A 25,455-nucleotide genomic window follows, 5' to 3' on the forward strand; every position below is an offset into this window, starting at 1 on the left:
GGTCAAGCAGGGTGGATTTGATTTAAATCAAGTTGATTTATATCATGATTTAATTCACCAGTAAAAAGGCTTGATTTAAATCAACTCAATTTAAATCATAATTTTTAAAGGGCAGCTGTCATCTCTTAGACCGCAGTCTACTCACCGACAGTCCCATTCACTGTAATGGGACGGCTGGTGATGCAGCAGTGAGACAACAAGGTAAGGGACGTGGCGGCTGCAGGTGAGTGGATGCCCGCTAACAGGCGGTGCCATGATGGATCTGAAATGACAGGTGCTCTTTAAATGTAAGGACTGGTAGTTAGAATATTTACTATTTGCAAACAAAATGAAGGAATCCTATTTAGAATAACAAGCTGTCCGGTTAGCAAAACAGCGATATCAGAACCGATTCAATCATACAGTTTGTAGTGTACATAGATTTGCAAAACAATGGGATAAAGGAATATTCCTCAACTTTGCTTTATCTCATGGTTACTGTGAAATTGTGTGAATGCATCAATGCAGTGCATGTTATCTCAGCTTGCAGAGCTTGGTTTCGTTGAATGAGTTTACCAAAAATGTAAATATTGCAGAATATACAGCCCCATGCTACATAACTAAGCTCCATTTCATGTCGAATAAACTAAATTTTTATTGTATCTTAAAGAGAAAACGATCTTTAGATACATTTTTACTCCAAAAGCGTTTTATTAAAATAAATCAGATTTAAATTAAAAAAAAAAAAAACTGATTTTCTTTTTTAAAAAAATCACTGATTTTAGTCCACCCTGGGGTCAAGTAAGGGTCAAAGGTCAAAGTCAGGATCAGTATATTTTGGACAGGATTTTTTTTTTCTTTTTTAAATTAGCATCAGTTAGTGTTGGTGTGTTTCAGGTAGGAATAAAAAAAAGAAGAAAAAAGAAATGAAAAAAAAAAAAAGCAAAATGCGCACTATTGCTTTTGAGCTGTACTACGGGTACAAACGACAAATAACATATACATATGTGGTATCGCTGCAATCGTCAGGAACAGGAGAATTTATTTTGGCTTGTTCTTTGGTGGTAGGTTATGGTAGTTGCAAGAAATATACAGCTACATTTAATTTTTTTTTTACTATTTTGGGTCAGTTTTTCTTTGATAATAAAAAAAAAAGTTAGATAGCCACAACTATTCACTACCAAGTTAAAGCCCAATTTGTCCTGAAATAAACGCGGTATAATCCATCTGGATGCACAAAGTATTTGTGATGATGTGTACGGTTTTACTAACAAATGTCAAAAAGTTGCAAAATTGAGCTTTTAGGCATTTCAATTTGTTTTACCCTTATGTGTGAGGGGGATAAGCTCCATGAGGGCAGCGACTGATGTGAATGTACACTGTGTAAAGCAGCATGCAAATTGATAGCACTATATAAGTCCCAATAATAAATATGCATTGTGTTTCTAAAAGGCAAACCTGTATGCAAAAAAACTGACCTTTATGTGAGTACATGAAAAGTGGAATTAATTTCCTTGTCAAAAGAAGTTTATTGAGTATACAATGTTATAAAGATACATAAAGTAAGTTTACAAGGATCTATAAAGTAAGCTCATTGTTTTACAGTAGGGTTTATATAGGTAAATATCATGAAATTTCAAATATTAAACATTGGGTTCACGTAAACCTAAATTAAAGATATATATAATTTCCTTAGTTACTTTTGTAGGTATTTAAATGATTTATACCTATTATACATATTGTTTACAAGTAGAGTGTATATAGGTCAAATAAATTCTGATAATGAGCTTTAATTGTAAGGTGGAGAAAAGGAAAGAGAAAGAAGAAAAAGGGTTGAAAGGTAGAGGTATGGTCCACAAGGTTGTCCCGCTCGTCAGTTTATTATTCTTTTTAGTTCTCTTTGAAGCCTTAGAATGGGTGTCTCTGTAAGTCATTTAATCTGTTACCGTGGCAACAGGACAGAGTCATTGAAATTTGACAGGAACTGTTGTTTTATCCAAGGATGCCAAAGTTTTTCAAATTTTGGAATTTGATTTTGATCGATGGCTACCATCTTAGCATGGGACATTGTATTATTCATTCTGTGAATTGTTTCTGCTAGTACCAATGTAGGAGATTTCCATGCCTTGGCCACTGTTTGTTTTGCAGCCGTTATTAGTTGGATCATAAGTTTGAATTGAGAGAGTGTTAACCATTCCGGTTTTAGATTAAGTAAAGTTAAATATGGATCTGGTTGTATTATTTTTTTAAATATTTTAGATGCAATCACGAAGACTTCCTTCCAGAAGGTTTGGATTACTGGGCACGTCCACCATATGTGTAAATATGTGCCTATTTCTGGGCATCCTCGAAAACAAAGAGTTGAGGTATTAGGTGAATATTTTGCCACTCTAGCGGGTACAAGGTACCAGCGAGTTAGGACTTTATAATTTGTCTCCAGTGCTAAGATGTTGGGTGAAGATGACTTAGATGTGAGCCATATATTAGACCAGTCCGTGTCTTCTAAAGTTCGTCCCAGGTCCTCCTCCCACCTCTGAACGTAAGAGGGTCTATTAAGATTTGCTACTCCATATAATTGATTATAAAGTGATGAAATTGTACCTTTAGCAAATGGATCTTTTGTACAGATTGATTCAAAAATGGATAATTGGGATAATGGTGTATCCCCCTTTAGGAATGGTGTATAGAAATTTTTGATTTGGAGATATCTAAATATCTCAGAAGTGGAATTAATTTCAACACACACAAAAAGCTGGACTTGGCAGACATCTAAACTCAGTATGATACATATCTGAAAACTCCCCTAAATACCAAGAACAAGAAAACCACTTATCACATTCCACAACAAATGAGCGTTCATCTTTACAAACTTCCAGCAAGGATGACGCAACAGATATTAAACAAAATTCAGGAAGCCTAAAGATTTTTCTACCACTTCCACTGAAACACAGAGGCCATTGTACAAAGTTTTATTTAACTGCTCAGCTGTCAACAATTGCAAAACAGTGCACAGTGTTTGAGCCATTAATGTTACGCTACTAGGGTAAGGATATGCCCAACAAGTTATATTATAAAACATGAACATTAAATAAAAATAAAGATTAGTAATACAAAACATTTTCAGCTGTGCAGAACTAGAGATACTTAGTCACATACAGTACATTCCCAAAGATCAGTATTTTCCTGTTCTACAACACGGCCACAGTCAAGTTCACATACTGAGCTACACCTGAACAGCCAGCTATGAGGTTATTTACAGTGCTTTGAAAAAGTATTCATACCCCTTGAAATGTTCCACATTTTGTCATGTTACAACCAAAAACGTAAATGTTTTTGTTTGGGATTTTATGTGATAGACCAACACAAAGTGGCACATAATTTTTTACAAATAAATATGTGAAAAGTGTGGCGTGTATTTGTATTCAGTCCACCTGAGTCAATACTTTGTAGAACCACCTTTCACTGCAATTACAGCTGCAAGTCTTTTTGGGGATGTCTCTACCAGCTTTGCACATCTAGAGAGTGACTTTTTTGCCCATTCTTCTTTGCAAAATAGCTCAAGCTCTGTCAGATTGCATGGAGAGCGTCTGTGAACAGCAATTTTCAAGTCTTGCCACAGATTCTCAATTGGATTTAGGTCTGGACTTTGACTGGGCCATTCTAACACATGAATATGTTTTGATCTAAACCACTGTAGCTCTGGCTGTATGTTTAGAGTCGTCCTGCTGGAAGGCGCCCCAGTCTCAAGTCTTTAGCAGACTCTAAAAGGCTTTCTTCTAAGATTGTCCTGTATTTGGCCCCATTCATCTTCCCATCAACTCTGACCAGCTTCTCTGTCCCTGCTGAAGAAAAGCATCCCCACAACATGATGCTGACACCACCATGTTTCACGGTGGGGATGGTGTGTTCAGGGTGATCTGTAGTGTTAGTTTTCCACCACACATAGCATTTTGCTTTTAGACCAAAAAGTTCAATTTTGGTCTCATCTGACCAGAGCACCTTCTTCCACATGTTTGCTGTGTCCCCCACATGGCTTCTCGCAAACAGGACTTCTTATGGCTCTCTTTCAACAATAGCTTTCTTCTTGCCACTCTTCCATAAAGGCCAGATTTGTGGAGAGCACAACTAATAGTTGTCCTGTGGACAGATTCTCCCATCTGAGCTGTGGATCTCTGCAGCTCCTCTAGAGTTATCATGGGCCTCTTGGCTGCTTCTCTGATTAAACCGTTAGTAAACCACTGAATAAACAAAAAACCTGCAAGACAATAGCATAATGTGCTAGTATGCATTGCATACTAACACATTATGAAATACTCATCTTAGAACGAAGTCCCCGTATCGTGCCCATTAACTGCTGAGGGAACCGACATGTTCCCTCTGCGTCTCTTTTGGGTTTGCGGGCTCCGGTGCGCTGGAGTCCTCTGTTCCGGCAAGGAGCTCTGAAGTTTTGGCACAATCCTTCAGAGCGCATGCGCAGCTGTCGTCAGTGACTGCATGCCGATTGAATATCTCCTAAACCGTGCAGGTTTAGGAAATATTAATTTTACCTACAGGTAAGCCTTAATATAGTAAAAATGACCAAGTGGGGTTTACTACCATTTTAATGCTCCCCTTGCACTGCCTGTCAATTTAGGTGGACGGCCATGTCTTTGTAGGTTTGCAGTTGTGCCATACTCTTTCCAGTTTCGGATGATGGATTGAACAGTGCACCATGAGATGTTCAAAGATCGGGATATTTTTTTTATAACCTAAAACTTCTTTAAACTTCTCCACAACTTTATTCCTGACCTGTCTGTGTGTTCCTTGACCTCCATGATGCTGTTTGTTCACCAAGGTTCTCTAACAAACCTCTGAGGGCTTCACAGAACAGCTGTATTTATACTGAAATGAAATTACACATGTGGACTTTATTTACAAATTAGGTGACTTCTGAAGGCAATTGGTCCCACTAGATTTTAATTAGGGGTATCAGAGAATAGGGGGCTGAATACAAATGCACACCACAGAATCCACTGTGTTTTACCAAGTCCAAAGTCAACGCAGCCCTCTACCAGGAGATTCTAAAGCACTTCATGCTTCCCTCTGCTGACCAGCTTCATGGAGATGCTGATTTCATTTTCCAGCAGGACTTGGCACCTGCCCACACTGCCAAAAGTACCAATACCTGGTTTAATGATTATAGTATCACTGTGCTTGATTGACCAGCAAACTCACCTGACTTCAACCCCGTAGAAAATGTGTGGGTTATTGACAAGAGGAAGATGAGAGACACCAGACCCAACAATGCAGATGAGCTGAAGGCCACTATCAAAACAACCTGGGCTTCCATAACACCTCAGCAGTGCCACAGACTGATCACCTCCATGCCACACCGCATTGATGCAGTAATTCATGCAAAAGGAGCCCCAACCAAGTATTGAGTGCATACTATACTGTACATGGACATAAGATGGCTACACACTATACAATTTTCTGTAGATTTTTTTCCTTCAGATTTACCAAAACCATATAATATGAGGTCAAATCTAAAGAATTTCAATTTGTATGCAATCAGGCAGGCCCTTAGGCTCGATTCACACCTATGCATGTTGCTTTTGAGCGTTTTTGGAGGTTTTTTTTTCATGCTTGGCACGTTTTTGAGCCGCGTTTTTGCCGTGATTTGCGTTTTGCGGTTTTTTTTTTTTTTTCATTTTTTTTACAGTCTTAAAAAAAAAAAAAAAAACGGCAAAAACGCACCAAAAACGCATCAAAAACGCATCATAAAAGGCATCAAAAACGCTGCAAAAACGGTGCACTTGCGTTTTTGATGCTTGTCCATTGAAAACCATTACATGCAAAACGCTGCTTTTTGCATGAAAAAAAGTCCCCGACCCTTTCCAAAAACGCAGAGATACAAAAAAGCATTGATGTGAACATGTTCCATAGGAACCCATGTTAAAAAATTCCCGTGCATTTCTGCAAAATGCAAAATGCATCAAAAAACGCGCTAGTGCGAATGGGGCCTGACACTACATGTTTTTATAAATCTAAAGGAAATCAGACAACAAAAGTTGTATAGTGTGTATGGGGTCTTACTTTTCAGTAAGCCAACATTTATGTATTAAAAATCCTTTTTTTGTATTGGTCTCATGTAATATTCTAATTTTCTGACATACTGAATTTTGGGGTTTTCACTAGCTGTAAGCCATAATCATCAAAATTAAAGGAAAGAATTGCTGGCAATATATCACTCTGTGTGTAATGATTCTATATAATATATGAGTTTCACTTTTTGAATTGAATTACTGAAATAAAATCAACTTTTTGATGATATTCTAATTTTATGAGATGCACTATATATATATATATATAAAGAGCTGCACGATTAATCATCAAGAAACGTTATCGATATTTTTTCCCTGTTGCGATCTTCACAAAAGTGTTTCACGATTCTGTCCATGCAAAGAATTCTTTCTGTTCTTCTGAAGCCGCAGCCATCAAAGGAAAGCAAGAAAAAAAAAGCGGGCAGTCTGCCAAGAATCACAACATTCTTTAGCAGTGGAACTTTAAGTAAACTGTGTAACTGTACAACTAAACGTTGTAACAATTTGTCAAAGTGTGTAAATGAAGAAAGTTTAACCACTTAAACACTAAACCTTTTTCTGACATTTGTTGGTTTCAAGTTAAAATCTTTTTTTTGCTAGAAAATTACTTAGAACCCCCCAAACATATATATATTTTTAGTAGAGACCCCGGAGCAGTGATGGTGAACTTTGGCACCCCAGATGTTTTGGAACTACATTTCCCATGATGCCCATGCATTTTGCAGTGGAGGTGAGCATCATGGGAAATGTAGTTCCAAAACATCTGGGGTGCCAAGGTTCGCCATCACTGCCCTAGAGAATAAAATGGTGGTTGTTGCAATATTTTATGTCACACTGTATTTGCACAGCGGTCTTTCAAATGAAATTTTTGGGGAAAATAAATGAATTAAGAGAATCGTGAGCTTTTTATTCTAAGCAAAAAAATTGTCATTCTCATTTTGGCCAGAATCGTGCAGCTCTAATGTATCTCTCTCTCTACATATATATCTATCTCTCTCTATCTCTCTCTCTATATATATATCTCTATCTCTCTCTCTCTATATATATATATCTATATATATAGATATATCTCTCTCTCTCTCTATATATATATAAAATTGTATTTTTAATCAAGTTTACATAAACACACTGGGACCACACCTACACAGTTGGTGCTATGTGCTATGTGTATATATAATATTTAATCCAATGTACATCCTGGAAGTCCATTTACACAGCTATCCCTCTCCATACATATATACAGACTGGCACACATATGAGTTGGAAGGAGGTCTTCTCCTGGAGCTCCCATGCATATCACACACACTTTGTATGGATCACTCTCATATACTGGAAGAGCCTCATAATAAATGACAGTTTATATCTCAATGGACCGGCTATAGCTTGTGTATATAATAAAATCTAGAAGGGTCCTAAGCCCACAAGGTGTATAGTAAATACATAGTAATGACAGAGAAGAATGCTTGCTGCCAATGCATTGATGAAGAATTCTAGGAGCTCCCAGCGCTCTCCATCAGGTAGGTATCCTGTGCGGTAGGTAGGTGGAGCGGTGAGTGTATGGGGACCTCTGGGGGGGAATACAGCACTCAGTACATTATCAGCCTTGTATAGTATAAAGCAGAGCGCGCACACTGACCTGCACACACGGTAGGTTGCTCCGCACACACGGTAGGTTGCTCCGCACACTCCGCCGCCTCCGGCTCTCTTCTCTTCTGAGCCGCCTGAGCTCAGCCAGCCGCACTAGCAGCCCGGCCGTTCCCTTGGTAACCATCGGCCCGCCTCTGCCTCTCTGGGCCAATCAGCGGTTACAGGTGCTGTAGGGTTGCTCCTCGGGCTGGGCTCTCCTTGTGTTTACAATGTCACTGCCATTCATTGTACAGAGGGGAAGACGGATCGTTTGTGGTGAGGAAAGCAGCAGTTCTGTGTGTGTAAGAGGGAAAAAAAATACAGATTTTTGACAGAGACATGGAGCAGAATTCAGGAATTAGGAGCTGTGTGTGGTTGGTTACTTCTATGCCATGGCAGAGCAGCTCCACTCCCAGCATGCAGCAGGAAAGAGCCTGGTTGTATCCATTATTATTATTATATAGCGCCAACAGTTTATGGAGCGCTGTACAATTTAAAAGAGACAATGCAAAAAAATAGAAAAAGGTTAAAGAGGAAGTAAATCCTGATGAGTTTTACTCCCCTCCCCCCCCTGTAAAGTAAAAGCATAATGGGCTACTATGCATCGCATTCCAGCCCACTATGTGGCGCTTACCTGCAAACGAAGCCCACGCCATCCCTGCTGGTGCCCGCATCCATCTTCACCCCTCTTCCTTCCGGGGCCGCGGACCCCGGCTCTGTGACTGGCCGGAGCTGAGTGACGTCACTTCCGTGTGTGCGGGAGCCGACGGTCACGGCACTTGCTAATGAAGAAACGCGAGGGTTTGCAGCACCTGATTAGAGCCAGAGGCTTAATAGGCTTCAAAACAGGGTGGGCTCGGGGTCCAGAACATTGCGGTACAAGTCCACCCAGGTGTGTTACATTAGAGAATTAATATTCGCTATTAAAACGCTGATCCTCCTCCCGGCCAATCAGGAAGCGGGTCTGAGACCAGTTTCCCGATTGGCCAAAAGGAGAACTGACCCGATTGGCCACCGAGGAGAAGGGAGGAAACGGAAGCTGCCCCTGCCGTGATGCCCGCGGAGGGAAGGGGAAGCCGCCACCATATTGCCCACGGAGAGCAGGGGGACCCTCTGCTGTCAGAATACACTGATCTGCGCTGCAGCCGCTAATCAAGAAAACATTTCCAACCACCCCAATTGATAAAAGTCGATCCTTACATTGACTTCTGTCAAGCGGGAGTGGCCAAACGCGGATTGAAAATTCAGCCAGTCCATGCTCAACCCTCTATGGCCAGCTTTACAGGCTACCAGCAAAGATAGGGGCTGGATGGAGCACCTGTGCTTTCTGCCCACACTAAAACCTCATGCACCAGGGCTAAACCATCCTTGTTCATGGGACTATGTATGAATTCTTTACATAATGCATAGGCATGCACACTGTAATCACCCTGTGCTGCGCAGATTTCCTCTGCTGCTTGGCTGATAAGAAAGAGACCGGGGAATCTCTGTCCTCAGTCCCTTTCTCTCTCTGAAAAGTGAGACATCAGGCGTCACACAGTAACATAGTTAGTCAGGTTGAAAAGAGGTTGAAAAGAGTCCATCTAGTTCAACCAATAAAAGAGAAAAAATAAATAAATCTGTTTAGAGCCCTGATATTTCACCATAGCCCCCCCCCCCCCCCCCCCCAATCCTAATAAAATTGTAAAAAAAAGAAAAATGATTGTAAAAAAAAAAAAATGTAAAAAATAATAAAATTATAAAATGGTAAGTAAGAATAAAAAATAAATAAATAATAAAAATAGACTACTGACACCAATCTCTGCCCTACTGACATTGTCCACTGCCATACTTATGAGATATATATATATATATATATATATATATATATATATATTAGGGCTGCGGAAATTAGTGATTCATTCCTCGATTAATCGTTAATTTTTTTAATCGATCAAAATTCTTTTGATCGGTACTCGCCTCTCCAACGGCTTCCGGGTCTTCAGGGAGTTCCGAAGGAGATCCGGTGACGTCACGGACATCGACGTCACCAGACTCCTCCCCCCTTCCCCAAGTGCCTCCGTCTTCTAACGAAGGAAAGGGGGGAGGAGTCCGGTGACGTCGATAAGACCCCGCTCTCCTGTAATTTGCCCAGTAAAACTCCATGTCCCCCCTCAGGAGAGGATTTGTAGTACACAGCCCCTTCACATGTATTGCCTTCTAGGGATATTGGGTGCTGTAGTTCCACAGATGTCTACTAGAGAGGCAGTGTCTAGTGCACTGTATGGATCTGTATGTGCGTTATAATTAATGGATTTAAAAAAAATCGATTAATCGAACATGAAAATTTTAATCAGTAACAGCCCTAATATATATATATATATATATATATATATATATATATATACACACAGTCACACATGTGTTTGAGCTTTGGGGTGCACACCTATGTGCTCTTGTATCATCTTCACTGTATAGAAGCTGCATTTCATAGACAAGGCTGACAATGACAGAAAACATGAAGGATTTGACATTTTGGTGCCATGCCGGTAACGTGGGCTCCTGCCCTCTCTACTACTCTCTATTTTGCATTTCTGACCGGTTACTTATTAAAGCAACAAGACAAAATCTTGCGGACTTGGAGATTAATATCTAACCAGCTATTTTGCCTATAAACATTTCGGTAATATATAACTCCCCTCTACACACCTTGACGCTGGATGGAGTAAGAATTAAAGCTTGTCCTTGGCTTACACACCCCGGGGCTCGCTGTCGGTAGTAGTGGTCAGGTGACCAGAAGGAAGCAGATTAACTAGGAACAAGCATGGCCTCTGGGGTACAAAGCACTTTGACCCCGCGATCATAGAACGCTTACAGCAGAACACATTTGCCCCCCCCCCCCCCTCACACCTGAGCAATTTGTTGCTTGAAGCTTGTAGCTTTAAAACACTCAACAAGCCAAATCCTATTCTTTTCAATGGCCCCTGTTCACATCTGAGTGTTCTGTCACCTGAAGCAAAACGCCTGTCTCTGAAAAATGTTCTTCTTTTTGGCAGATTGGGCTCCATAGACTTCAATGAGGACGCTTGGAAATGTGCAACATGAGCATTTTTTCGCCCACTAATCTCTTCCCCCTAATGCTTGCTATTGGCTAAACAAATATGCCTTAAAGAGGAGGGCCAGTCAAAAAAATAAAAGTCAGCAGCTACAAATACTGCAGCTGCTGACTTTTAATTGGACACTTACCTGTCCCAGGGTCCAGGGATGCGGGGGATCGAAGCCCCGCTCGTCTCCCCCTCCGTTCAGCAGCGCCGGCATTGCAACTGTGGGCGCCGGGCTGTGGCTTCACAGCCTGGCACCCACTGCGCATGCGCGAGCGGCGCGCCGTGATTGGCCGCTCAGTCACCTGGGACCTGTAATGGGTCCCAGATGATTGACAGGAGGGAGGGAGCAGAGCTGAGCCCTTCCTGTGCCGAGACGGAAGTGATGTCACCAGCCCAGGCACTGAAAGAGGCAGACTACGAGGGACCCGATAGCAACAGACATTTATAGGTGAGTAAAAAATAAATAAAAATATCCAAATTTTTTTTGTATTTTTTTTTAGGATTTTTCATGTAGTTTTTTTTTTTTTGGGTGGAACCCCACTTTAAGCTGCAAAACACTTGTAATACACTTCTAAAAACGCTCAAAAACACCAGAAAATCGCTACGCTCAGATGTGAATGCAGCCTTTGAGTCAGGGCTTGATCACATGTGCGGCTATACTGCCGCTCCTTTGAAAAGAGATCCACAGTGGATTACTTCTCAGAGGGCGTTAGGTGATTTGCTGCCTCCTCACTTATTTATTAGAGATACTGATAAAGCGCCATCAGCACTTTACATATACTGCATATTGTAATTTTACACCAGTCTCTGCCCTCAAGGAGAGCACTACCTGAGGAATGTGACATTCTGTTTATCTTGCGCCCCCCGGCTGTGAAGCAAAGCATCGTAGCTGCGGCATGGGAACAGCCTCCAGCGGCTGCATTTCTGTGTAAAACCGCAACTCACCCGTCTGCTGTTACCACCACTGGCTGCATGGGAGAACAGCCCTTAAATAAATAAATAAATAAATAAATAAAAAGGCTTTAGTACACTTTAAGATTTGGATTTAATAGGGAAGGGTTAAAACCCCTATTAGATTGTGTTTTTTTTTTTTTTTGCTGTCTGTGTGCTGCTGGGTAGATTTCACTTCACTTCCTGTCCAGGACAACAGGAAATCTGACTATCTACTCCATAATAGCTTTGTAATCTAAGGTGACCAAATTTTTAAAATGAAATCCGGGGAAATGTTTTTTTTTTAATTGGCTAATGGTAAACTATTTTATAAGCATATTTTCCTCAAATTATACATGCAGTGTATGTGGTATGTGTTTATGGAATGATTGTATGACATACAGGTTATTTCAGACATTTTGTCCATAATAAAAAAAAAAAAAAGAAAAGAAAAAAAAAGATACTTCTTAGAATTATTTGGGATATGACTACCAAATGTTAAGAAGATAATATAGAGAAAAAACTTGGAGGGAGGGATGGGGCTGCAACATTCAAATCCAATCCGGGCAGGGGCGGCTCCAGACATTTTTTTGGGGGGGCTATGGTGGTGTTTGGGGTAAATGTGAGGGTGTTAATGTGGCGCGCTACCACACACCTGTTGATGTGGCCAAAAAGTGGGTGTGGCCAGCAAGTGGCGGTTTCTTCATGGCGTACAATGGTGATCAGTATTTTCTGGCCTCTGTATACCAACAAAGCAGGGTTCAGGAGGATGCTACATGCAGGGTGGAGGGTTCAGGAGGATGTTACGTGCACGGTTCAGGAGGATGCTACATGAAGGGTGCAGGGTTCAGGAGGATGCTTCATGCAAGGTGCAGGAGGATGCTACATGCAGGGTGCAGGAGGATGCTACGTGCAGGGTGATGCTATGTACAGGGTGCAGGGTTCAGGAGCATGCTACATGCAGGGTGATGCTATGTGTAGGGTGCAAGATTCAGGAGGATGCTACATGAAGGGTGCAGGGTTCAGGAGGATGCTACATGCAGGGTGCAGGAGGATGCTACGTGCAGGGTGATGCTATGTGCAGGGAGCAGGATTCAGGAGGATGCTATGTGCAGAAACGCTGGAGCTCTGTCAGAGTGACCATCGGGTTTTTGGTCACCTCCTTGACTAAAGCCCTTCTCCTCAGATCTCTGACGGGGGAGAAGGGCCCGCTCTAGGAAGAGTCCTGGTGGTCCCAAACTTCCATTTACAGATGATGGAGGCCACTGTGATCATTGGGACCTTCAATGCTGCAGACATTTTTCTGTACCCTTTCCCAGATCTGTGTCTCAATACAGTCTTATCTCGGAGGTCTACAGACAATTCCTTGGACTTCATGGTTTGGTTTGTGCTCTGACATGCACTGTTAACTGTGGGACCTTATATAGACAGACGTGTGCCTTTACAAATCATGTCCAATCAACTGAATTTACCACAGGTGGACTCCAATCAAGTTGTAGAAACATCTCAAGGATGATCAGTGGAAACACCAGAGCTCAATTTTGAGTGTCAGGGCAAAGGCTGAGACAACTTATGTACAGTGGATATAAAACGTCTGAACACCCTTGTTAAAATGTCAGGTTTCTGTGATGTAAAAAATGAGACAAAGATAAATAATTTCAGAACTTTTTCCACCTTTAATGTGACCTATAAACTGTACAACTCAATTGAAAAACAAACTGAAATCTTTTAGGTGTGTACACCCTCTTATAACTGGGGATGTAGCGGTGTTCAGAATTAAGCAATTGCATTCAAACTCATGCTAAATAGGAGTCAGTACACACCTGCCATCATTCAAAAAGCCTCAGATTGTGGGCAGCACAGTGGTGTGTGTAGTGGTTAGCACTTTCACCTAGCAGCAAAAAGGATTGCTGGTTCGAATTCCGCCTGCGACATCATCTGCCTGGAGTTTGCATGTTCTCCCTGTGCCTGCGTGTTTCCTCCCACACTCTAAAACATGCTGGTAGGTAAATCGGATCCTGTCTAAATTGGCCTTAATATGTCTAAATGTGTGTTAGGGACCCACACAAACAGCACCCTATGTCAAAAAAAAAAATTATTAACCCCAAATAAAGTTCAGCTGTTCTAGTAGGTCTTTCCTGCCATTTTCTTAGTCGCATCCTACAGCAAAAGCCATGGTCTGCAGAGGGAGGGATCTCATTGTTAAAAGGTATCATTTAGGAGAAGGGTACAAAATAATTTCCAAGGCATTAGATATACCATGGAACACAGTGAAGACCGTCATCACCAAGTGGAGAAAATATGGCACAACAGAGACAATACCAAGAAGTGGACGTCCCTCCAAAATTGATGAAAAGACGAGAAGAAAACTGGTCAAGGAGGCTGCCAAGAGGCCTACAACAACATTAAAGGAGCTGCAGGAATATCTGGTAAGTACTGGCTGTGTGGTACATGTGACAACAATCTCCTGTATTCTTCATATGTCTGGGCTATGGGGGTAGAGTGGCAAGACGGAAGCCTTTTCTTATGAAGAAAAACATCAAAGCTCCGCTAAATTTTGCAAAAACACATCTGAAGTCTCCCAAAAGCATGTGGGAAAATGTGTTCTGGTCTGATGAAACCAAGGTTGAACTTTTTGGCCATAATCCCAAAAGATATGTTTGGCACAAAAACAACACTGCACATCACCAAAAGAACACATTATACCCACCGTGAAGCATGGTGGTGACAGTATCATGTTTGGGTCTGTTTTTTTCTGCAGCTGGAACAGGGGTCTTAGTCAAGGTAGAGGGAATTATGAACCGTTCCAAATACCAGTCAATATTGGCACAAATGTAATAAAAAATGATTTCGCGCTAAAAAATCTATCACCTCAGATTAAAGTGCATACAATAATTGAAAATTCCTAAACGTGCGATATCTAAAAGTGCTCCATAGTGCAATGAATAATCAACAAAGGTGCTTTGTGCATCAAAATAAAGGATAGGTGAAAATTGATAGAAAGTTCATATTGTGCATCAATGTTCAAAGTCTATATTGTGCTGTTCCACTGGGGTCATTTGATAAGGATAGAGAATAATAATAATCTTGAGGTTAATGATCCGGTGGCACCGGGCTCTCTAGACTCTCACCTTAAATAAAATTATTATGGGCATCAAAACCAGGTTCTTTGTTCTTTGTGGTGTAATGGTGTTGAGATGGGACTTCTCTGGTGCTGTAGCGATTCCTCTGCTTAACAGTACCTATGAGATGTAGGAACAAAGGGGGTTGCCCACCTGGGCTCCACCAGTCCGGTGGTGTAAACAGGAAGGGGAGAGAGAAAAGATGCCTCCAATGGTGTAGTAAGTTTGTAAAAGATAGCTATTTATTAAAAATCAAGTGGTCTCTTACATGTTAGCAAGTTAAAAACAGCATTAGAGTAAAAAGGTTGAGGAGCGGCGTTTGAGGCGCCTCCTTACTAGTTTCCGGTTTCGTCTGTGCTCGGCCACGCCCTACGCGTTACGTCACCGCTTGTGACTTCAACTGGGGAACCGGATTGGTCCGAGAAGGATGTCTTTTATGTGACGATACCGGAAGTTGTGTGTCGGCCATCTTTGTTGTGGTACAATGTCCTTGTGTCATTATTGGTCTTCTTCGCGGCCATTTTTTGTTATTGAAGTGCGCCTGTGCTATCGCGGCCATTTTACAGGTGGCACTATATGTCAAATTGCGGCCATATATAGAAGGATCAAGTGAAGTCTAGAACGCTGTATTTGTGCGAATTGTGTCCTTTTATCTAAATTTTACATATATGAGTTTAGTCAAGGCTGGTGTTAATAAATCTAGGGAATCAATATTATAATGTTGTTGCATCTTGAATGAAAATGCAGATAAAAGTATCTTAAATGAAAGAGTACTGCATGTCGGCCATTTTTTTGTAGTCTAAAATTCTATCCAGTCTATGTCAATCAAGTCCTATAAGAGGCGGACCTTTAAAAGAAGGATATTGTTATTGTCCGCCATATTACTGTCTACAATGAAAGTGTTGTGAACTATATGTTAATGGGACTGTCAGTCAATGTCCAAGTGCTTAGGAAGGTGTTTCAGTCCTCATATCATAGTTGTAATATTATATGGCTATAGTTCAATTAATTAATACACATATATAAATCTCTATTTAAGTTAATGTTGTCCAGTATATAAATATACTGTATGCAATGTTAAATAAACGATCAATAGGAATACACAGTTGTATTATATCTGCAAGAATAATTAATACTAATAAAATCATTCAGAACAAGATATAAAATTTAAAAATTGCTTAAAAAACAGTTTAAATCAAACTCTACGTTCATGCCCCCTGGGTGATGAACGTAGAGTTTGATTTAAACTGTTTTTTAAGCAATTTTTAAATTTTATATCTTGTTCTGAATGATTTTATTAGTATTAATTATTCTTGCAGATATAATACAACTGTGTATTCCTATTGATCGTTTATTTAACATTGCATACAGTATATTTATATACTGGACAACATTAACTTAAATAGAGATTAAATAGAGATTTATATATGTGTATTAATTAATTGAACTATAGCCATATAATATTACAACTATGATATGAGGACTGAAACACCTTCCTAAGCACTTGGACATTGACTGACAGTCCCATCAACATATAGTTCACAACACTTTCATTGTAGACAGTAATATGGCGGACAATAACAATATCCTTCTTTTAAAGGTCCGCCTCTTATAGGACTTGATTGACATAGACTGGATAGAATTTTAGACTACAAAAAAATGGCCGACATGCAGTACTCTTTCATTTAAGATACTTTTATCTGCATTTTCATTCAAGATGCAACAACATTATAATATTGATTCCCTAGATTTATTAACACCAGCCTTGACTAAACTCATATATGTAAAATTTAGATAAAAGGACACAATTCGCACAAATACAGCGTTCTAGACTTCACTTGATCCTTCTATATATGGCCGCAATTTGACATATAGTGCCACCTGTAAAATGGCCGCGATAGCACAGGCGCACTTCAATAACAAAAAATGGCCGCGAAGAAGACCAATAATGACACAAGGACATTGTACCACAACAAAGATGGCCGACACACAACTTCCGGTATCGTCACATAAAAGACATCCTTCTCGGACCAATCCGGTTCCCCAGTTGAAGTCACGAGCGGTGACGTAACGCGTAGGGCGTGGCCGAGCACAGACGAAACCGGAAACTAGTAAGGAGGCGCCTCAAACGCCGCTCCTCAACCTTTTTACTCTAATGCTGTTTTTAACTTGCTAACATGTAAGAGACCACTTGATTTTTAATAAATAGCTATCTTTTACAAACTTACTACACCATTGGAGGCATCTTTTCTCTCTCCCCTTCCTGTTTACACCACCGGACTGGTGGAGCCCAGATGGGCAACCCCCTTTGTTCCTACATCTCATAGGTACTGTTAAGCAGAGGAATCGCTACAGCACCAGAGAAGTTCCATCTCAACACCATTACACCACAAAGAACAAAGAACCTGGTTTTGATGCCCATAATAATTTTATTTAAGGTGAGAGTCTAGAGAGCCCGGTGCCACTGGATCATTAACCTCAAGATTATTATTATTCTCTATCCTTATCAAATGACCCCAGTGGAACAGCACAATATAGACTTTGAACATTGATGCACAATATGAACTTTCTATCAATTTTCACCTATCCTTTATTTTGATGCACAAAGCACTTTTGTTGATTATTCATTGCACTATGGAGCACTTTTAGATATCGCACGTTTAGGAATTTTCAATTATTGTATGCACTTTAATCTGAGGTGATAGATTTTTTAGCGCGAAATCATTTTTTATTACATTTATACTGAGTGAAAGTGAACACTTCAGATTTTGCTGCAGTCCACAGAGACATCATCACCGCCCACTTGTATTTAATATATTATCATCTTGTTCATATATTTATTCATTTATTGATTTATTTATTTTTTATCACTTGGGATTTTAGTCTATTATAGAAATATTCACACAACCTATTTACTCAATTTAGCGCGAGGGATCACACCATACAATATTGGCACAAAACCTTCAGGCTTCTGCTATAAAGCTGAACATGAAGAGGAACTGCATCTTTCAGCATGACAACCACCCAAAGCATACATCCAAAAGGAATGTCTTCACCAAAAGAAGATTAAAGTTTAGGAATAGCCCAGACCTAAATCCGATTTAAAATCTGTGGGGTGATCTGAAGAGGGTTGTGCACAAAAGATGCCCTCGCAATCTGACAGATTTGGAGTGTTTTTGCAAAGAAAAGTGGGGAAATATTGCCAAGTCAAGATGTGCCATGTTGATAGACATATACTCAAAAAGACTGAGTGCTGTAATAAAATCAAAAGGTGCTTCAACAAAGTATTAGTTTAACCACTTCCCGCCTCCCATAGAGCAAAATGACAGCCAGAAAGTGGTTTCATTATCCTGACTGGGTGTCATATGACATCCATCAGTATAAGCCGCGGGGGGCGCGCATCCCACCATGGAAGCCCACCCATGGCCACCAGGGATGGCAATCATTGCCCATTAAGGATGGCACTCTGTGCCCATCAGTGCTGTATATCAGTGCCACCTCATCAGTGCCAATTAGTACTGCCTCATCAGTGCCTGTCGGTGAAGGAAAATATTTACAAAGTTTTGTAACAGAAACAAAGAAAAACTTTTTTTTTTTTCCAAAATTTTCAGTCTTTTTTTCATTTGTAGCGCAAAAAATGATAAAAATGTTGTTTGGTTACAGCATCGCATGACTGCGCAATTGTTAATCAAAATGTGATAGCACTAAAAGCTGAAAATTGGTCTGGGCAGGAAGGTGTATAAGTGCCCTGTATTGAAGTGGTCAAGGGTGTGCACACTTATACAACCATATTGTTTTATTTTTACTTCCCTTCACCTAAAAGATTTCAATTTATTGTTCAACTGAGTTTTTAGGACTCATTAAGGGTGGGAAAAGTTCTGAAATTATTTATCTTCGTCTCATTTTTTTTTTTTTTTTTTTTTACATCACAGAAACCTGACATTTTAACAGGGGTGTGTAGACTTTTTCTATCCATTGTACATCTGATCATTTTTTTTTAATATAAATTTGTAAAGATTTCAAACAAACTTCTTTCAGGTTGTCATTATGGGGTATTGTTTGTAGAATTCTGGGGAAAATAATGAATTTAATGCATTTTGGAATAAGGCTGTAACATAACAAAATGTGGAAAAAGTGAAGAAATGTGAATACTTTTCAGATGCACTTTACTTTTGTTTTAAATACACAAACCTGACAGCAGTGTCCTTTTATTGCAGTAAATGTAAAAGTCACAGATCTTATAGTTTTATTTTTCATTTCGCCCTGTCCAGATAATGACTAGGAAAATGCGTCATTAATTAGAATGTAGTCAGCGTTTTTGTTCAGTGACTCCAATTATCGCCATCACATGTCACCTGGAGCATCTCTAAACAAGGTACAAATCCCACAATTCAGGAAATGACTAATGATGTTTGTTCGATTCACATCTCTTGGGTGACTACCAGGCGGTCACATCCTCTTTCAGCTTGAGAGTCACAATAAGTACATGAAGTCTGCAAAAAAGAAAAAATAAGAAGGACCTAAAACCTCCAATACCCATTGCATAGAGTTTAAAATAGAACTAAAAGCGAAACTTTTTTTTTTTTAATTTCTATTTTGGATAACGCAAGGGAGGGTTATCACCCCTGTTAAATGTTCTTCTGCCGTCTGTGTACCCTTGGGAAGACTTCCCTACACTTCCTGTTCCATGGCCAAAACAGGAAGTGAGAGGAAATCCCTCCAAGGTGAGGGCATCCCTGGTTGTCACCAGAACTAGTGTCCCCACTGGGAGATTTTCCCTTTATTCCTGTTCTGGTGACCACCTAACATATGGGATTTTTTTTTTCATTCAGTGATAACAGTAAACAGGACAAATAGAGAGAGTGAATGTCCTTAATGGGGACACAGACAGCAATAAAAACCTGACGGTGTTCTGATCTGATCAATTTTTATTTTATTTAATTGCCTTTAGTTATGGATAATTTAATGCATGGCAACTCACATTACATGCATCATTTTGAATGGTATTCTAAAACGGTTGGTGCATTTAAAAAAAAAAAAAAAGGCCACACCCAGTTTTCAGCAACCAAGCCCCCACTGACATTGACTACGACTTCATCTGAAATCACATGATTTCAAAGCCGCATGTCAGTGCGCCTTGGAAGAAATCTGTGCAGCTTCATGCACAAAGTCCTAAGCAAGTTGCATCCTAAATCGCCAAAAGTAGTGCAGGAACTACTTTTTCAAATTGGTGCGGCACCGCAAAGTCGGTGTTGCTGCGATTTGAACAGATCGATTGCCGGCAATAGGCTGCAACCTGTCAAATCGCTCCAATGTGAACGAGAGCATGTTGGCAGCTCATTTATTCTTTCATTGAGGCTGCCGCCTTAGAGCTGGTTTACACCACAAAAACGCAGTCCAGATCTGTTTCGGATGAGTTTCTGCACGTGTGTTTTTAATGCGTTTCCGGGTGCATTCCAGATGCCTTTTCTCGTTTTTTCATTGTACTGGGGTCCGGTGCGTTTTTCCATGTTCCAGTACAGTCCAGTGCAGGAAAAATGCAGCATGTTCTAATTATTTTTTTTTCTGGAACTGGAAACCCCTGAAACAGACCACACTGGTGTGAACTATGCCATTGGAAACCATATAACCTACGTTCCATACATTTTTGATGCAGAAAAAAAAACGCATTGGACTGCATGTGGTATGAACTGTCCCTAAATGCAATACATGATATACTGCATTGAAAACATTTAAATGGCCCCTGGCTTTTTTTGTTTTACTTTCAGCGATGGGGGTCACCAGGATAAATAAAGAGGGCAAAACTACCCAGCAGGCAAAACAGATAGATAAATATAATAAGTTGATAAATTTAAGCTACCAATAGGGGTTGGTAGAAACAGGCAGTTGGTCCACTTTTTTACCTTCCAACCACCTACAATGGACCATGGGGGTCCCTCAAGTCTATTTACAATACTGTGGCTGTGATTGGTTCACAGTGCGGCAATTTTAACTCGGCAAGTGGTCCCTCATGCTGCTTGCATTTGCACCCTTCCCCTGGCCTAACCTAAGCCCCTCTACCCCCACAGATGTAAACTTACATAGATCCCATGGTCACATTTCTACTGTTTACTTACATTCAGGGGAGCAAGTCTTCACTGTCCGAGCCATGCATGTGCGTTGCTTCCCCATAGACTTTTACGAGGCTGTTTCAAGCCTGGAGACAATGAGAGACCCATAGAAGTCTATGGGGGCAATAAAATGGTTGTAAACCCTTACATATATCCAGTGAAGTGACTGGCCTCAGGTGATACACAGAGATGAAACGAATCCTCCTACGTGGTTATTCATAGTCCTCTCTCTTCTACAACCTTCTAAAACACCTACGTCAAAGGCTTTTCTCAGCTCCAGAAAGAGTGTAATCTGAGACCTGAGTGGAGGGAATGGACATACAGTATAGTGGGACATGCTGTGTTCATTTTTCCTTTCAGGGTTTACAATTACCATATTTATCGGGGTATAAACACGCACTTTTTTCCCCTTAAAAGCAGGGGAAAATCATGGGTGCGTGTTATACGCTGATCCCCGCTGACTGTGAGGGGGAGAGGAGCGAGCGCCGCCGAAATAAACATAGCCGAGTGTGCTGCATACTCGGCTCCTCTCAGCTCCACTCGCAGTCACGCCCAGTCCCGCCATTGGACCTGTGTTATGTCCATCATAGGAGCCGAGCCAAGGGGCGGGACTGCGAGAGGAGCCGAGAGAAGCAGAGAGGAACCGAGTACACAGGACATCCGGCTCTGTGTATCTCGGCGGCGCTCGTTCCCTCAAGGCTGCAGATTGACACTGGATGGGGGCAAGGCTGCAGATGGACGGCAAAGCAGCAAGGCTGCAGATGGATGGGCAAGGCTGCAGATGGACACTGATGAGGCTGCATTGATGGGCATTTAAAATGTAAGTTTTTTCTTTAAACTTCCCTCCAAAAAGTTTTTCCCCTTAACCACTTCCGCCCCGCCTATAGCAAAATGACGGCCGGGCGGTGGTTCAGTTATCCTGATTGGGCGTCATATGACCTCCTTCAGGATAACAGCCGCGGCACACCGGTGGGGGGCGCGCATTGTGGCGATCGGTGGTGCTGTGTGTCAGTCTGACACACGGCTACACCGATCTCAGTAAAGAGCCTCCGATGGAGGCTCTTTACCACGTGATCAGCCGTGTCCAATCACGGTTGATCGCGATGTAAATAGGAAGAGCTGTTGATCAGCTTTTCCTCACTCGCACAGCCCCCCCTCGGATGACCACACTGGACCACCAGGGACGACACTAGAACCACCAGGGAAGGGGGCAACATGTGAATGGCCAGGTTTGTACCCCATGGCCATCCACATGTTCAAATGAATGCCCAATCTGTGCCAATCAGTGCCCACAAATGGGCACTGATTGACACCAGTATGTACTAAAAGACATCAGTGATGCCCAGCAATGCCACCCATCAGTGCAACCCATCAGTGTCCATCCATGCCACCTATCAGTGTCACCCATCAGTGCCACCCATAAGTACCCATCAGTGCCGCCTACAAGTGCCCATCAGTGCCACCTACGAGCGCCCATCAGTGCTGCCTTATCAGTGACCGTCAGTGCAGCCATATCAGTGCCTGTCAGTGCAGCCATATCAGTGCCTGTCAGTGCAGCCATATCAGTGCCTGTCAGTGCAGCCATATCAGTGCCTGTCAGTGCAGCCATATCAGTGCCTGTCAGTGCAGCCATATCAGTGCCCATCATTGAAGGAGAAAATGTACTTATTTACAAAAATTAACAGAAACAAAGAAAAACTTGGTTTTTTTCAAAATTTTCTGTCTTTTTTTATTTGTTGCGCAAAAAATAAAAATCACAAAGGTGATCAAATAACACCAAAAGAAAGCTCTATTTGTGGGAACAAAATGATAAAAAATTTGTTTGGGTACAGTGTTGTATGACCGCGCAATTGTCATTCAAATTGCTACCGCGCTGAAAGCTGAAAATTGGCGTGGGCAGGAAGGTGTCTAAGTGCCTGGTATTGAAGTGGTTAAACTTCTCTCCTAAAATTAGGGTGCGTGTTATACACCGATAAAAACGGTACTTTAAATGCACATGTGCAGCCAGGGCAGTGAGGAGTTGCACCACTGGATGTAAACAAACAGCAGAACTGTGGCCATGGATTGGAGGTAAGTATACATCTGTGGAGGGGAGGGTGGGTTAAGTTATGTCAGGGGAAGTGGCAAATGGCACCAGCTTAGGTTACATTAGGGGAAAGATATTTTTTTAAAACTGCACGTCTCCATACATTCCAAAAGTCTTGGCTCTAAAATGAATCCTAGCCAAAGGCTGAAGAAAAGAGCAAATTAGGAAGAGGCACTTTTCCCTTTAATGGCCCAGGTGCTAATTATAAGGTGTGGGTCTGCAGTGCCTGAAGACCTGGGATTTGGCTGACATCAGTTACCAAGTGACACCATGTCTGGAAGCCCTAAACACACCGCACCCGCCTTGGCTCTCATCCTTTGTTCAGTGAAATTCTTTAAGTGCTCTCAGCACAAACTCCCACTATGTCAATGACCTTTCTATATCTATAGGGAGGTTCAGCCTGGCCTCATTCTGTTCAGGTGAAATCTGTGACAATCTCCTTGCTTCTGATTTACCTATTCATTGGCGGTATCCTTGTTTGCAACAAACTGAAATCAATAGTACAGGGCGCCATGGACCTCCCCCCTCGAGACTTCACGGCCCCCTTGACTTCACGGTACAGTGAGGGAAAAAAGAATTCAATCCCCTGCTGATTTTGTACGTTTGCCCACTGACAAAGAAATGATCAGTCTATAATTTTAATGGTAGGTTTATTTTAACAGTGAGAGACAGAAATAACAAAAATATCCAGAAAAATGCATTTCAAAAAAATTATAAATTGATTTGCATGAGGGAAGTATTTTACCCCTTCGCAAAACATGACTTAGTACTTGGTGGCAAAACCCTTGTTGGCAATCACAGAGGTCAGACATTTCTTGTAGTTGGCCACCAGATTTGCACACATCGTCATTAAGGTTTTGAGGCTGACGTTTGCTAACTCGAACCTTCAGCTCCCTCTACATATTTTCTAAAGAAGTAAAGTCAGGAGACTGGCTAGGCCACTCCAGGACCTTAATGTGCTTCTTCTTGAGCCACTCCTTTGTTGCCTTGGCCGTGTGTTTTGGGTCATTGTCATGCTCGAATACCCATCCATGACCCATTTTCAATGACCTGACTGAGGGAAGATTTGAGGGTACATGGCCCCGTCCATCGTCCCTTTGATGTGGCAAAGTTATCCTGTCCCCTTAGCAGAACACCCCCAAAGCATAATGTTTCCACCTCCATGTTTGACGGTGGGGATGGTGATCTTGGGGTCATAGTCAGCATTCCTCTTCCTCCAAACAGGGCGAGTTGAGTTGATGCCAAAGAGTTTGATTTTGGTCTCATCTGACCACAACTCTTTAACCCAGTTCTCCGACGAGTCATTCAGATGTTCATTAGCAAACTTCGGACAGGCCTGTACATGTGCTTTCTTGAGCAGGGGGACCTTGCGGGCACTGCAGGATTTCAGTCCTTCACAACGTTGTGTGTTACCAATTGTTTTCTTGGAGACTATGGTCCCAGCTGCCTTGAGATCATTGACAAGATTCTCCCATGTAGTTCTGGGCTGATTCCTCACCATTCTCATGATCATTGAAACTCCACAAAGTGAGATCTTGCATGGAGCCCCAGACCAATGGAGATTAACAGCTATTTTGTTTCTTCCATTTGCAAATAATCGCACCAACTGTTGTCACCCTCTCACCAAGCTGCTTGGCGATGGTCTTGTAGCCCATTCCAGCCTTGTGTAGGTCTACAATCTTGTCTCTGACTTGGCCAGGATAGAGAGATTGGAATCTGATTGATTGCTTCTGTGGACAGGTGACTTTTATACAGGTAACAAACTGAGATTAGGAGCACTCCCTTTCGCACTTTAGTGCTAAAAATAGCGCCTGTAAACTGCCTCCCCAGTGCGAAAGCCCAAATGCTTGCACACGGGGGCGGGACGGAAAAAAAGTCATAGTAGGTGAGGTTGAAAAAAGGCACAAGTCCAACCTATGTGTGTGATTATAAGTCAGTATTACATTGTATATCCCTGTATGTTGCGGTCGTTCAGGTGCTTATCTAATAGTTTTTTTAAACTATCGATGCCCCCCGCTGAGACCACTGCCTGTAGAAGGGAATTCCACATCCTCGCCACTCTTACAGTAAAGAACCCTCTACGTAGTTTAAGGTTAAACCTCTTTTCTTCTAATTTTAATGAGGGGCCACAAGTCTTGTTAAACTCCCTTCTGCGAAAAAGTTTTATCCCTATTGTGGGGTCACCAGTATGGTATTTGTAAATTGAAATCATATCCCCTCTCAAGCATCTCTTCTCCAGAGAGAATAAGTTCAGAGCTGGCAACATTTCCTTTATTAGCTTTGTTGCCCTTCTTTGTACTCGCTCCATTTCCAGTACATCCTTCCTGAGGACTGGTGCCCAGAACTTGACAGCATACTCTAGGTGCGGCCGGACCAGAGTCTTGTAGAGTGGAAGAATTATCGTTTTATCTCTGGAGTTGATCCCCTTTTTAATGC

General features: G+C 41.4%; 1 protein-coding gene across 1 annotated transcript in view; it reads right to left on the minus strand.

Annotated features, from left to right (window-relative positions):
- CDKL1 (cyclin dependent kinase like 1) overlaps positions 1 to 7,853 on the minus strand; it is an 85,512-nt gene extending 77,659 nt beyond the window's left edge. Inside the window, exon 1 of the mRNA XM_073608635.1 lies at positions 7,699 to 7,853. The gene's annotated coding sequence lies outside the window, so the exon portion shown is untranslated. The remainder of the gene's footprint in view (positions 1 to 7,698) is intronic.
- Between the last annotated feature and the right edge of the window lie 17,602 nt (positions 7,854 to 25,455).

Source organism: Aquarana catesbeiana, linkage group LG13 (genome assembly GCF_042186555.1).
Source record: "Aquarana catesbeiana isolate 2022-GZ linkage group LG13, ASM4218655v1, whole genome shotgun sequence".
NCBI classification, from domain to species: domain Eukaryota; kingdom Metazoa; phylum Chordata; class Amphibia; order Anura; family Ranidae; genus Aquarana; species Aquarana catesbeiana.